The sequence below is a fragment of the Pseudopodoces humilis genome, chromosome 1 (assembly GCF_049639895.1).
Source record: "Pseudopodoces humilis isolate 2021_Gansu_Grassland_sample_001 chromosome 1, ASM4963989v1, whole genome shotgun sequence".
Lineage (NCBI taxonomy): Eukaryota > Metazoa > Chordata > Aves > Passeriformes > Paridae > Pseudopodoces > Pseudopodoces humilis.
In genome coordinates this window covers 72,605,668-72,620,335 of record NC_142200.1, presented here as the reverse complement: position 1 = coordinate 72,620,335, position 14,668 = coordinate 72,605,668, and the positions used below count along the sequence as shown (strand labels likewise).

The window sequence follows — 14,668 nt, the reverse complement described above, 5'->3', positions numbered from 1 at the left end:
GTAGGATCTTTTCACTTGTAAGAGCCAAGTCATACCCTGGTTGTTTCCAACATTTATTATGGGTTCTAGTGTTAAAGGCCCTTGTTTCAGATAATACCAGTAAAACTTCAAATATCCTCTTAATTACAGAAAGCAGAATAATGGTCTTTTGCTGCAGCCTTTGCAAATGAGTGCTTGTGTTATCTGATAAATATATTGTACCTTTATGTGCATGTAATACCTCTCAAAAGACACTGTGTGGGACTAGCTGGAGGCGCTGTCACTGTGCCTTAGGTTTCTGGTTATTTAAGGGTTCTTTTTTTTGTTATTGGTTAATAAGTCTCAGAAAACTTCCATTCCTACTTAACAAACAGTATTTAAAAAAAATCAAAATCTACTGTTTCATGATTATAACTAATGGGATTGAAGCAATTTTGTAATACACAGCTACAAAATATTAAAAGGGTAACAAATTCTCACCATAAGATGAGATAATCATGAGATAAGTGAGGGAATAATCAGTTTGTTGAGGGGCCTTATTATCATAATTCCATAAGGTAAAACTGTGATTCTTTCTACTTAATATATTGATGGGCTCAATTAAACAAAAGTAAAGAAACAGTTTTCCTCCCAAGGAAAGCATAGAAAACCCTTAGAATCAGCTTCAAAGCCCCATTGATCTCTCCATAGCATCTCTGTAAAATTACTTGAAATCTGGCATTTCTGATACAATCTTCAGTGTTATTATGTTTTTAATTTTCCTTTTGCTTCCTCATGTGGCTGTGTTATGCAAGAGGTTGTATGAACATGAAAAAGATTCAATGACTACCCCCTAGAGTTAGCAATTTTATGTATATATAATGTATCTTTTATAATGATAGATTTTACTTCAGGAATTTACCTAATAAAGCATTAAGATGCATTAATGCTTAAATCCATGCTTTTTGTATAGAAATGTTATGTGATTAGTGCAATTTGAAAGACGAGGTTAAGACAAAACAGCATGTTGTTAGCACTTAAAATTAAAGGTCTTTTTTTAAAAAAAGGGACTAGATAATTGAATATTTTAGATACAATCTCTCCAGTATTCCAGAATGAAGATTTTAAGAAAACATAATCAGAGAAACACCTTTATAGAGAGTTTTGAGAGTTTGTCAAGCCCTACCTTACAAAAAGAAATGGAAATAAAACCTACCTTGTTGCTGGTAGTAATGTGCAGGGAAGTAATCAACAATGAAATTCAAAATTGCTTGTCTTTGTGGTCTCAGCTGTTAAGAAATTGCTGACAGTCTGGGATACATATACTGTGAAATTCCTTTGGTCGCTAGATTATATTGTGCCAATTTACTTCCTTTTAGTCCATTTAAGCCTAGAAAATTACTTTAACTGGGGAACTTTAGAAAATACACTTAAGAAATAAAGTAACTTTTTCAGGTTGTAGGGAAGGCTTCAGTCTGCAAGTGCAATAAAGACAAAATTTGGTATCACTGGATCTATTTTGCTTGGAAGGGGCCTCCAATGGTCAAGCTGGTCCAATAACAGAAAGTTGCTTAGGACTTTAGGCTGATTCCTCAACCTCCTTGGGCAACCTGTTCTGTTCTGTTGTTTGACCACCACCATAGCAAAATTAGCCTTCCTTTTATCAGTTGGAATTTCCTGTGTTCCAGCATGCCTTTTAGTTCTTTTTCTTAGACTGTGGAACTCTTAAGACGATCCTGATCCCATCTTCTCTACACCATTCCATTAAGTAGTTATAAACAACAGCAAGATCTCTCCATAACCTTCCTTTAAGGCCCAGATGATGCAGTTCTTGTCTGTCATGTGTTCCAGTCCCCCAGCTGTCTTTGGGGTGCTCCACTGAACTTGTTCCAGTATTTTGCAATGCCTTTTTGGACTGGGCAGAAAAAAACTGCATGTGACACTCTAGGTATAGTGTAGATGCAGAATTGTTTGAGTGAGAGGAAGAATGATATCTTTGTTGAGTTGGCTAGACTCCATGTAATAAAGCCCAGGATGTCATTGGCCTTCTGTGCTGCAAGGGTACATTCTAGACTCGTGCTCAGCTTGAGCACTACCAGCACTTCTAGGTTTCAGAGTTTTCTTTAAAAACTTGCTTTCTAACCAGTTGACACTCATCTGTGTGCTGGTACAGGGGCTTATTTAATCTTGAGTGCATTTGCTTTTGTTGAATTTTGAGTTTGCTGTTCAGCTGTCCATCTGAACAGCAGTCCTGCCCTCCAGTGCTGACTACTCCTCCCAACATCACCTTGTCCACAGTCTTTCTTTCTGTCCAGTCCTTGAGGCTGTTAATGAAGATAAGAAACAGACTTGGCCTCACTATCACCACCTGTGGGGCATCTCTAAGTAACCATCTGCTAATTGGATTTCATACTGGCAATGAAGCCCTATTGTCCGGACAGTTTTCTGCCCACCATATCATCTACTTATCTGGTCAAAATCTCAGTAAGGATACTATATGGAGTAAGGTTAACTGGCACATTTGTTATTTCAAGCAGCATAGAGTAAACTCTGTAATTTCCAAACTAGAAGTGAATAAACACAATTTAAATGTCTTTATCTGTGACATCATTTAAGATACTTAAGTTACTTCAGGACAAAGTTCACCAAATTTTAAACCACAGTTTCAGTGTGACAGTGTATAAGTTTCAGGAAATAACCATCTTATTGTGGAATCAGGGTCAGAATAGGATAATTGTAGCTAAATTCACTTAAACACAGAGGGAATTGTAATAGTAGCTCAATTTGTTGCATTTTTGGTAAGGTACTGTATTTGCAGATTTTAAAAGGGAAATACTTTGGAATGTCATAGAATATCCTGAGTTAGAAAGATACCTGCAAGGATCATCGAGTCCAACTCCTGGCCCTGGATAGGATGATCCCATGTGTCACACCAGGTACTAGAGAGCATTGTCCAAACACCTCTTGAACTCTGTCAGGCTTGGTCCTGTGACCACTTCTCTGAGGAGCCTGTTCCAGTGCCAAACCACCCACTGAGTGAAGAACCTTTGCCTAACATTGAACTTTGTCTTTGGAATTGATTGCTTCCAAATCAATGGAAATAAATGTAATTTCTCTAGTCTTCAACAGTGATGCCTATTATTAAACTAATCACACGTAGACTAACAGATTCTGATCTGATACATAATTCAATTGTATAGCAAGAACATGAATTTTAAATTATTTCAGACACATGGGAAAAAAAATGGTTGTAAGAAATGCAATCAGAACAGTCATGTACAAATGCATTTTATTCTGTCCTTTAAAATAACTTACTTTATATTCACCTCTGAATATCATCTGCAAAAGTATCTGCATATTAAATTGATGTTGAGTGCCTTTAACCTAATCTTTATCAATACATACACAATACAGCACTATGTATGTGTGTGGTAGTGTCTGTGTGTGTATATGTATTGAGGTAGGTTTTATTCCAGCCTTTTACCCACACCAAAGAGGAAGAGAAGCTTGCTAAGGAGTACATGTACTTAGAAAATACATAGAAATTCATAGAAAAAATACATAGAATATATCTAGAAATAGATAGAAAATTACTCACTTCATGTAAAACACACATTGTTTTATGGTGTACGATTGCAACAACTAGAAGAAAATCTTGTTGCCAGCAGCTATCATCTCATGGGAGCTAGAAGGAATTTTTCCATCAAGTTCCTGAGAAGCAGGATTCAACTCAGAGTAACAAAGCAGCATTATTAAGATAGAGTAGGCTGCACTAGTGTTTAGGTACTAATCACTATACAATATAGACACTATACAATGCCAAACAATGGTAAGATTTACTTTAAATTAAATAGGAGAGTAAGTGAAAGTATAAGTGGTTCTTACTATGTTAATAACATCTGGGTAAAATTCTTACATACCTAATGCTAAATTAAGAACTGAATTTCTGTTTTCAGTCATGACATAGGCATTAAATGGACTGTTTTAAAGAACTAATAGTTTACTATGAAAAACAGAGTTGAATGTAAATTAATTCACTTCTATCCTTTGAAAATGTTGTACTTACCCCATTAAGTATATTTAATGGAAATAAATTAATGTTAAATATATTATATAATACAGTTCATTTTTTAATAGTGGAATTTCTGTTTTCACTCTGAAAATTATAGGTTCTCAGCTGATTGAGTTAGCATATATAGGAAACTACAGTTCTCTAACCTAACATCTGGTAATTTACTGTGAGGCAATCAGTGACACAATATCCTCCTGCTTCTAGGTTCTGTTCAGCCCCTCATTAGCACCTCACGTCTACATTGAATCAGCACTCCCTGACTAATCTGTCAGAATGAGCTGGGGGAGCAAAAAGATTGTTTTCCTTTTACAGATAAAGTTCGTTAAACACAGCAAACTCAAATGAGTCACCTGAGAGGTGAAAAATTCTGACTTGTCCCAGTAGTGCTTATGAGGCTCAAAATTATAAATGTTCACATTTGCATTCTGGAGGTCTGCCCACAGCCTGAAGGTTGTTTTATTTTGTTAGAACCCAGTCAACACAAATCCGATCTTAGTATTACTGCACCACTGTAAACTGTTGCTTTACTCAAAACTCTCCCTTCTTCCTTCCCTTCCTCCTTCCCTCTCCCAAAACAAAATAAAAAAAACAGTTTTGGGAATTCCTTCATGTCTTACTGGAAAATTAGAATAGCAAAACAGATAAGCTGTGTCCCTTGGATAGACAAAAGCAGGGTCCTTTAGAATATAATGGTATCAGATAGGCTGGCAAGCTGGTGTGTATAATTTCTCTATATTGGTATTAAATCTTCAGCAGCTAAAGGTGTTATCCTCTGATGTACAATTCTGTACACAATGTCTAAATCAAGCCCAAAAGAAAAGGCCATCTCTCCTCTCTTATGAGCCACCAACAATCTGAAATACCAAGTCCATCATAAGCAAAGCCTTTGAGACTGGGGGTTCTGAGGGTAGATTTTTGTGCATTATCCACTGTAGTTAAATCCATTCTCCTGCCTTGGGATTGAATTTGTATATGCCTTATACTGAAAAGCTCAGCTTCTTCCTAGTGAGACTGCAATTCATCTCGTTCAGTTGTAGCCCTGTTCAAGCATCTTTCATTTACTAGGACTTTTCTGATAAGCTGAGACAAAATTATTAAAAGAGAGAGAAAAGAACTGCACTTCTAGTTCAATCTTCAAACAATACAGAAATTGATTAAGAGTCAGAGATTAGCCTCATTGTAACCCTTCTCTCATTCTCATCAAAATTAAATGTTGTCTCTTTCCTTCCCCATTTTATTCTAAAATCTACTTAAAACTTAAGAAATCAGTAACTATTAGTCCGGCTCTGCACTTTGGAGCCCTGTGCCTAGAGATTAGTTGTAGAATTTCCACCAAAGTAAGAAAATGGAATTATTTACAAAGCAAATACTAAAAAACCTTATATTGAAGCTAGAGGAATTAATTTGCTTCACTCATTCCTAAGAAGAAAAACACTAGTCTCAGGTGGCTTCTTGAGTTGGACGTTGGCCTATCTTGCCTTGGTTTCTGTAACTGTGAATGAATAATCACATGTGGCTTTCTCATTGTGAGAGACAATTAGTGTGCAGAAAATGTCTAGACATCACCCACTAAAAGGAATTCTGAAAAAAAAGCGCATCATTATTACAAAACCAATGGAAGTACTTTCAGAAGCAGTGGTATTATTTGGAACGTTAGAATGGCATGGACTTTTTAACCAGTCCCGGGGCACAGCCTAGATTAAATTGCAACAGGAACTCAGGAGAAAGTGTCCAAGGTGAGCTGTTCATGCACTAATCTTCCTGAAAAGAGCAGTGCTTTGGAGTATCGGCCCATCAGTGTGTGCCTAACTCTTGCAGGAGGAGCAAGCCAGAGTAGGCACTTGTCCATCTGGCCATGGCAGTAGCTGACCCAGGAGCCAAGTCACCTGAAGGTTGTGAACAAAAAGAATATTCCCTGAATTATGAAGAGGAATGGAGGAAGATAAGATGTCTCAGCTTTCTGCTTTGCCTGATTCTGAAAGAAAGGGAGCAGGCAACAACAAGCAAGAAAAAGGTGGTGGTCAAATATACTCAAGAAATTGTGCAATTAAGAAATGTAAGGAAAATATTTAGAGACCTGGATCGGAGGACTCATATTGTGAATCTCTCCTTTTTCATCTTGGTTTTTTCCTTGGATCTCTTTTTCCCTTTCTTTCAAATAGCGGGAAGTTAAGCAATTCATTAGTTTTTCAAGATTATATTATTATCCAACAAGTATTGCACTCATTCACAAGCTAAAAGAGTACTTTATCTGAGACATATATTTACAGGGCCCTGAACCAGAGAGACTTCAAGCAAAGGTCTCAAGTTGTTATGATCCTGAAGAAGATGCAGAGTATTATCAAAAGCAGCTATCATATTTTGACTGTGAGAGTTTTGAAAATAAGTTCTGTTTGCAGGTTCCTGCCAGCCATCATTCTGAGGTCACTAAACCAATTCATTTGCAGAGTCAGCTGAAATTCGCCACATTCTGTAGGGAAACCAACTGATGCCGAATCAGTTGATAGGCCTGTTGGTAAAAGCACTATGAGCCAATCCGTCAAATTACAACTCCACCTTCTACTGCTTCAAAATAGAGCCTACACAACCTCAATTGATAGTCCTGTCCTATCTCTTCCAGCATGTCACAAGCCTCCACTTTCTGAAGTTAACTCTGTGCCTGACCCTCCTCCACCTCAGAATAAGCCAGCGATTTTCAGATCCTCTAGAGATGGCATGGTGCAGTTCACTTTTTATCCTCAGAAAAGCTTCCCTGACAAAGGCCCCATTAAAGGAGCTAACAGATTCAGAAAACACTCACTCCTTCTTACAACTGCTTTACAATAAAACCTTACCTTAGTGCTGCAACGCCCTTGGAGCACAAGTTTGGAAGTCCTAAACCCAAACACAATCTCTTGACAAATGAAGTTCAACATAAATCACAGTCACCATCAAAATCTCTCAATTCTCACCAACCAGTTTCAAAAGTCCACAGCTTATTGCAGCTTCCCAAGTTTGAATGGATGCAATACCTTCAGTGAACAGGTTTAGCAATCCTAAGTATCAACCCAATAATGCTAATGCTGTTCCTAAAGCCATTCCTATAAGCCCTTCAGCACTCAAGAATGAGAAGGAAGATCACAGACACACTGCTGCAGCCACAGCAAGAGGTGTATTTCACAGCTATGGTGTTGTATTCAGCTCCATAGGAACTGGAGTTAGTATTTTTATACCACAGGGTATATTCTAGATGGACTAGAGCAAGAAATGTGTTTCAAAATCTGCAGAGACAACACTTCTACTTTTGGTCAAAGAGAAAAAATGCTTCTTAGCCCCCCAGTAATGTCAGGGCCTCATGGATTAACATTCCTGAAATGAGTGGAGCTGTGTCTGTACCCCAAAACCTGTCAGAACAAGTCCCTTCCTAATAATCCAGACTGTCTCAATAGATCTCCTGTCTATTGAAGGAAACTGTTTCTCAGTCCTAATTAACCATTTATAAATATGAAGTTAGCTCAGTGAATAAAAAATGGGAAACCGAGGTGGACCTCACATATAACGTGAACCATTTTATTTCAAGGCCAGTAAGAGCAGCTTGCAAGCATAAATTCAGAAATAATAAAATTTACCATATGAACCAATTCTTCCCGTTTTGGACACTTGACTTGCAATTTTCTTTGTTCCAGCTCTTTAAGTAGATCATATGAAGACCTCATCCTAAATATGCAATGGGGCCATATGTCCAGGTACTGTGCTTTTCATCTCTTGGTGAACTGCAGTCTCCAGTAGCAGTCTCCTCTGCCATGTATGTTGTGCATGAAGACACTGAGTAAGAATGGTACCACTGCAGTACATTACAATAAAGAACACAGTGTTGTTCCTTGTATGCAGGTTGTAGTGGTATAGTTGGAGTAGCTGAATATATAATTAAAGCTGAGATGGCAGTCAGTTTGGTCTGTCTTCCTAGCTACTCTTTTTGTTTTCATTTAGACTCATTCTTGTTGGTCCCTATCTTTCCTGAAGTCTGCCATTCAGACTAGTTGTGGTATTTCTCCACAAGCTCTGCACAGAGGAACATAACATCTTTTTGTTCTGCCAGGATTATTTGTTAATATACTCCTGAATAGCTGTCTGTGTCACAGCAACCTATCTTGTAACACATGCCTATCTTATGATCTTTCCTGGCTTCCTGATACTTTCCTCCAGAATTGCTACTCAGTAAATTGTTCTTCATTCTGTATTTCTGCAGATAATAATCTCCTGCTTCTGTGTAATATTATTATCCATTTGACTTTAATGAATTCAGTCTTCCAAAATCAAGATAAATGAAATCTAAACCAATCCTCAAACATTTTTTAGCTTTTGTCCTTGTCTTTCACCATCCATACAACTGACTGTGACACAGGATGAATATAGACCCAGGATAGAAGATTGTCTACAGAAATTAATTAATATATTTTCTACAGAATTATTTTGATAAATGCTTATATTTCAATAATGAACCATTAATACCTGTTCTGAGTAGCACCATCCAAACATTTTTTCATCCTATTTGCACCAGTTCCATCTTAGTTTCCATTCTTGTTCTGTCAATAAATATATATTTTCTCCTCTGTATTAGTTAATCTTTCCTCTTGTAATTCTCTTGCTGCCTTCGTATCCCAGAATATATTCATATCAAAAAGAATGCAGTCTGTCATGGTCTTTATGTAGTTAAAATTGCAAATTTTGTACTGGGAGAAGAGACTAAACAGATGTGTACACATGAAGACACACATTCATCATATTTAAATGTTTCTTCCATTATGAATAATAATCTTTTTGACAGGAGAGCAGCACAGGAACTATATATGCCTTATATGTATTATGTCAACTATATAATGCATGTATTTTTAAAACAGTTTTCTATTGATCTGAAGTTGTCTCATGGTTTTGCATTGCATTGGTTTTGCATTTGTTTTGGGCAGGGAGGTTAGGTTAGACAAACTCGCAATGTCTTTTCCAACCTCTGTTATTCTGGTTCTATGTGTAATTTTTAAACTTACTTGATATTAATAAAATAATTTTTTCATGTGTATCTACATAAAGTCAAATACTTTGATGAATTACAAGGAGAGCATTATCAGACTCAGTCTCTGAAAGGAGAAATAATTCCAGGACAAAGAGAACTTGAACATAAATTACAGATTTATCTACTTTAATCTGCTTTCAGAAGAGGACTTCATAGCTCAAAAGTGCCAAGTTCCAAGATATTCTTCAGTATATTTACTTTAAATGTTTGGAATAAGTATGTACTAAGGATATATTTCAGACATTTTCAAAGGTAAGAATATGTGTGTCAATAAATCTGGAAGCTAAGAGCTACCCAATAGAATATCTCATAATTGGTAAGAGAGTGCTTTATATTAATGACCTTTAAAGAATCTTTTCAGTATAGTTTGTCTGCTATAAATTTGATACAACATGACTGAAAGTGTGCTTTTTATTGCTGTTTGTATTAGAGAAGGAGCTCATGTTTAAATGAACGCGTGGCTGCACAATATTGCTATTAACTGTATCTCACTCAAAAGCTGACATGCCTTGTCATTCCCTTGTGTTTTTTCACAAAAGTTTCATTTATCTGAGTGGATTTTTTTGAGAGTAGCACTATGATATTTAAGATCCATTTAGTTTAATGGTGCCATTTAAATTGAGTATTCAGCATAATTGTTAAAGGGAAGACCATTGCCACTTGTTAGTGCATTGAATCTCATTTGGTTCATGTGCAGTAATTATAATTGGGTGTTTCCACTAAATCAAGCTGGGAAACAGCTTGAGCTGCAGGAGGAGCAGGGCTAAGAGAAGCAAAATCTTCAATTTTCTCACCTAGTAAATGCCGCTGAAGATGAATAGATCACAGGAACACAAGTCGAGGTGTGGTAGAAAGAAGAGCGAGTTTATTTTTCCTCCCAGGATTTATAGGCTTCTGACCACGGCCAGGGATTGGATGGTCAGGATAACACTTTCTCACTGCACTGGCCATGAGAGATGCCCATCACAAGACGTGTAACAGAAAGAATGTACACAAAGCTATGTTTACAGTTACTGTCCTGGGAAAGTCCTTACAAAACCATGTCAGCAAGCTCAGAAGCTGAGTTTTCAGGGTGACAAGTGAAGACTAATGTTTGCTTGACACAGTGATAAATGAAGCCTTACCTCATTGCTCCTGCTCAGCTCTATGAGAGCAAGATCATGCCAAAAAACTGATTTCTTTTTTGACAATTAAAAACGTTTGTGTCAGCTTATTTTATACTTTTACCAGCTTACTTGGTCTTGAATTTTGTTATAGGTTCAGAAGTTGTGTTTGTGCTGTTGGGGTTGAGGATTAGCGTTTGGGATTGGGGTAGGAGGTAGGAGCTTGGACTCAAGCTTAGGGTCTTAGTGTTAGTGGTCAGAGATGTCAGTTGTTGAGATGAATAATGAGGGATGGGGACCACCGGTGCTATTAATCTGATTTATTGCTCAAATATATCAGATAAGATCTCAGTCTGAAAGCATGAGATTTGAAGGAGCAACAAGTCAGCCAAAGGTAGTCACAAATTTCTTCTTCACACATGTATTTGTCTTGGTTTAGGGCAAATTTGGAAGAAAACTTCCAGTGGGGCTCTTTTTGGGAAGCAAACTCACGTGGCCTTTTTTTCTTACTCCTCAACTGGTTCGGGAAGAGATTTCTCTGAGAGAAGTGGAAAAAACCTGTTTATTTCACAGGCACAGCACTACCCAGCACAAAAATGAACGATATTAAATTACAAAACTTCTCGCCGTTCAGAAGAGATGACAAACTTCAGAGGGTCTCTTTCCTGTAGGTGTTCGCTCTGTTATCAGTCCCTCTGGCGCTGGAAAATGCCGCTGCCCAGGCTAGGCTCCCGGTAGTCCATGGGTGCAAGCTCCCGGTGCTCCCCCGAGTCCCCAGTCCAGAGCAGGTTCGATTCGTTTCAAAAAAGGGAAAGAAAACAGTCCAGGAAGACTTCTCTGCTCCGGCTAGTTGGAAAGCCAAGGCGATCTGTCTCTTGTTGTCTGTCTGTGCTGTAGTCAAAACTCCCGATGCGGGGGGAGCAAGTACAGTCTCTGATAACAGACTCGGTGCTTCTTTTCCACTCACTTTTACTCTTAGATGGAATTTTAAGAATACAAAACCTGTGTCTGGGTTAGGCGGATGAATGGGGATACAATTTAACATCATAATCAACCCAGGACAACACAGCAATATATAGCATTTTTGTCCAATAGACAGTTGACATGGAGTTTGTTTATACATATATCGTGGTTTTAAACCAATAACTAAGAAAATTACTTATTTCTTGCTGTGAGATATGGATTAGAACAAGAGCAAAACAGGCATAAAACTTAAAAGGGAAAAAAAAGAAAGTTTATTAACAAACTACAATAAGAACACCAGAATAAACTTCCAGAAAAACCTTTTCATCCCCTGTCTACCCACTATTCCCTTGTTCACATGACAAAAGAGACAAAACCTTTGGAACTTTGATGGTTAAAACAGTCCCAATTCTTGCTACAGTCCTTTCACCAGTCTTTATAGAGAAACAGAAGTTTCTTCCTGTTAATTTATGGAGTTTCTCACAAGAAAAACTATTTTTCTTATAGTTTTCCATTGCTCTAATGTTAGCTGCCCAGAGCTGCTGTTATTAGAGCCCACTCCTCCCATTTTCACATCCCAAGTGTGTATGGGCCATGAGTCTAGGGATGGGATTTTTAAGGATAAGTTATTCAAAGGCAAAAAGTCTTCTTCATCTGTTTCCGTGAGCTTCACCAGAAAACAGTTTTCTCATTGCCTCTCAAGGCTTCAAATCTTCCAGCACTTCACTGTACCATAATTACTCTACTTTTTACTCAAAATTTACACTTTGAACACTCTATTCCTCCCTATTTACTGTCATGAATTAAAGGAGCATTTTCAAGACCTTATTGTCCATTTCCATAGTTTTAACAGAAAGATATTTCAGCTTAATTAAAGCATCTTCTTAATTCTCTACCTTTTCTTTCCTGTCACTAGTACTTTATAAAGTCTCTTTTCATGTTGATCACTCTCTTTTCTCTGTCTGGATAAAAAGATTAATCCGCAAGTCTCATCTGGGTAATGAAAGAGTTAAAATCTTGCCCAGGCTGTTGTAGGTAGTTCTGTGGCCTCGGCCGGTGCAGGAGCTGGAGCCGTCTGCGATGGAAAGTTCCTCATGGCTGCTCTGGAGAGTGCAGTCGCCGCGCCCAGCCCGCTGCAGGCCCAGAGCCCTCTCCTTCTTCTTCACTCAGCAGTCTCCAGTGAATCCAGCCACAGCAAAAAACCTGCAGCCGAGCCAGAGATCAGCCCGGCCCGGCCCGGCCGGAGCCCGGAGAAAACCCCCTCCACAGGGCCCGCATCCCCCGGCCGGGAGACGCTGGGCCCAGCCCAGTCCCCGCCCGGCCGCATGGCCTGGGCAGGGAACGGGAGGCCTGAAGCTCTGCCACCCTTCCCAGCCAGGAAAGAAAGAGAGCCAAGAGAGCTCTGGTTTTACACTTTAAGGTAGGGTTCACAAGTTGATCCCACTTTTCAATGGCCTAAACTGCTGTCAATTCTCAGCAATGACCGATAATTGGTCAGGAGAAAAGACGCCAGGCAGATCCCAGCAACTTAAATTTTCTTAAAGGTAAAGTAACTCCATGACAACATAATAACCTATCACCTTTTGTGGATGCTAAATGCAAAAGCAAGCAGGGAACAGAGCCTGTGTGAAACTGAGTCACACAGGCTTCTCAGTCTGGCCTGAGAAAGCATAAGGAAGAATCCAAACAGTCCTTGGTGAAGGACAACAATCTGCAGGTATTGTTTAGTCGAGGGGTGGTGTTCCACTTTAACCAATGATGGTGGTATGTTGCTTTAATGACCAAGGAGAGTTTTACCTCTCGGACCTTCTCGAACATAGAAGGCTTCTAAATCCTTAGTCTACTCTATAAAATCCCATTATTACAATTCAAAACCCTTCACTATCTTACCCAATAGTTTCTTATTTACTTACTTAAGGCATATTCTTACTTACAGCTATGGGAACGTAAGTTTATAATTTTTCTGCTTAATGTCTGTGTACCTTTTTCATTACATTAGCCCAAGCTCTTTCCAAGGCTACAAATCAAATGCTTCAGCATCTATGGAAGTTTCTGTTTTTCCATTTCCCACAAGAGTTAGTGTAAAGCCTTAACAAGCATGGTCTAACATCCAAAGCCTACTTAGAGCCACAAAATCAACCATTCCTTGCTGGCCCAGCTCTCTCACACCCTTTGTGTGAGCTTCACATGCCAGCCTCCAGGTCCTGTTTATTCAAATGCTGAGGCATGAGGACCCCCAGCGATGCAGCTCTGGAGCATTCTGTTCTCCTGGACCTCTGCCCATCTCCCACCTTCCAGGTGCAGGCACCTGAGAGCTGAGGTCAGAAGAGGGGCTAGAATGTGCAGAGTCAGGAAGGAGGACTTAGGATTTGGGAATCTTTGTAGGACTAGGGCTAGGTTGCCTTTTGGGGAGAGGAATTAGCCTTTAGAGTTACAGATGGGCTTTGGATCAGGGTTTGGAGTTCCATGGAGAGTTTTTGGTAAGCAGTTGGGGGTGTAGGTTGGAGGTGTGAGACACAGTGAGGATTTAGGATTAGGTTTAGGGACAGCAGATTAGGGCTGCCATCAGAACAAGGATGTGGGATAGGGATAAGATAAGGGTTTCAGGTTTGGTTTTTTGCCTTTGCAATAGAGCTTGGTGTTAGGGTTTAGTGAAGAGTGCTGGGGTAAGGTTTAGGGGTCAGGTTACATGGGCTTTGTGTTAGTGGCCAGAGTTGAATAAAGGCTTAAACAGTGTGGTGTTGCATTTGCTGTACCCACTACATTGCCATCACTTTCACTGTCAAGACAAATCTAAAAAAGTCCTGGAGTCAGCAGCATGCCCCAGCAGCAAAGTGGGCCAACAGCCTCCTGGGCTGTCAGGAGTGTTAGCAGTAGGTCAGTGAAGGTGACCATTCCCCTCTACTCACCACCGGTGAGGCCATGCATGGAGCATCAAGCAGTTCTGGGGCTCACTAGTACAGGAGAGACACAGACATACTGGAGAAAGTTCAGTAAAGGGCCTTAAGAATAATTACAGGCCTGGAGCATCTCTCTTGTGAGGAGAGGCTCAGAGAGCAGGGACTGTTTAGCCTAGAGAAGAGGAGGCTCAGTGAGATCTTATGCATTGTTTAAATGCCTGATGGACAGGTGTAAAGAGGACAGAGCCAGACTCTTCTTCAGGACAAGAGTTCATGAGCACAAACTGAAATAGAGGAAATTCCATATAATAGAACACTGATCTGAACCTACATTGAGCACAGGGGTTAAACTAGGTTATCTCTAGAGAATCCTGAGAACCTCGACTGTTCTATGATTTATAAGAAATTATTTGCATAAATTTTTATTTAATTTTGCTAGAAGTATCAAGATCCACAATCAAGCATAATTACACTAGGAGCCTCATTCATTTGTGCTTACATTTCAGTTTTATACACTTACCCCTTTGGGGAATACAAGTAAAAATGGGCTAATCTTTCTGACATAGGGAGCTTAGTAATTTAATTAGTCAGGGAGTGACTCTGCTGTTCTGTGGCTGTTCTT

General features: G+C 39.1%; 1 protein-coding gene across 7 annotated transcripts in view; it reads left to right on the top strand.

The window, feature by feature from the left end:
- CTNND2 (catenin delta 2) overlaps positions 1–14,668 on the top strand; it is a 712,671-nt gene that overhangs the window by 649,827 nt on the left and 48,176 nt on the right. The window lies entirely within an intron of this gene.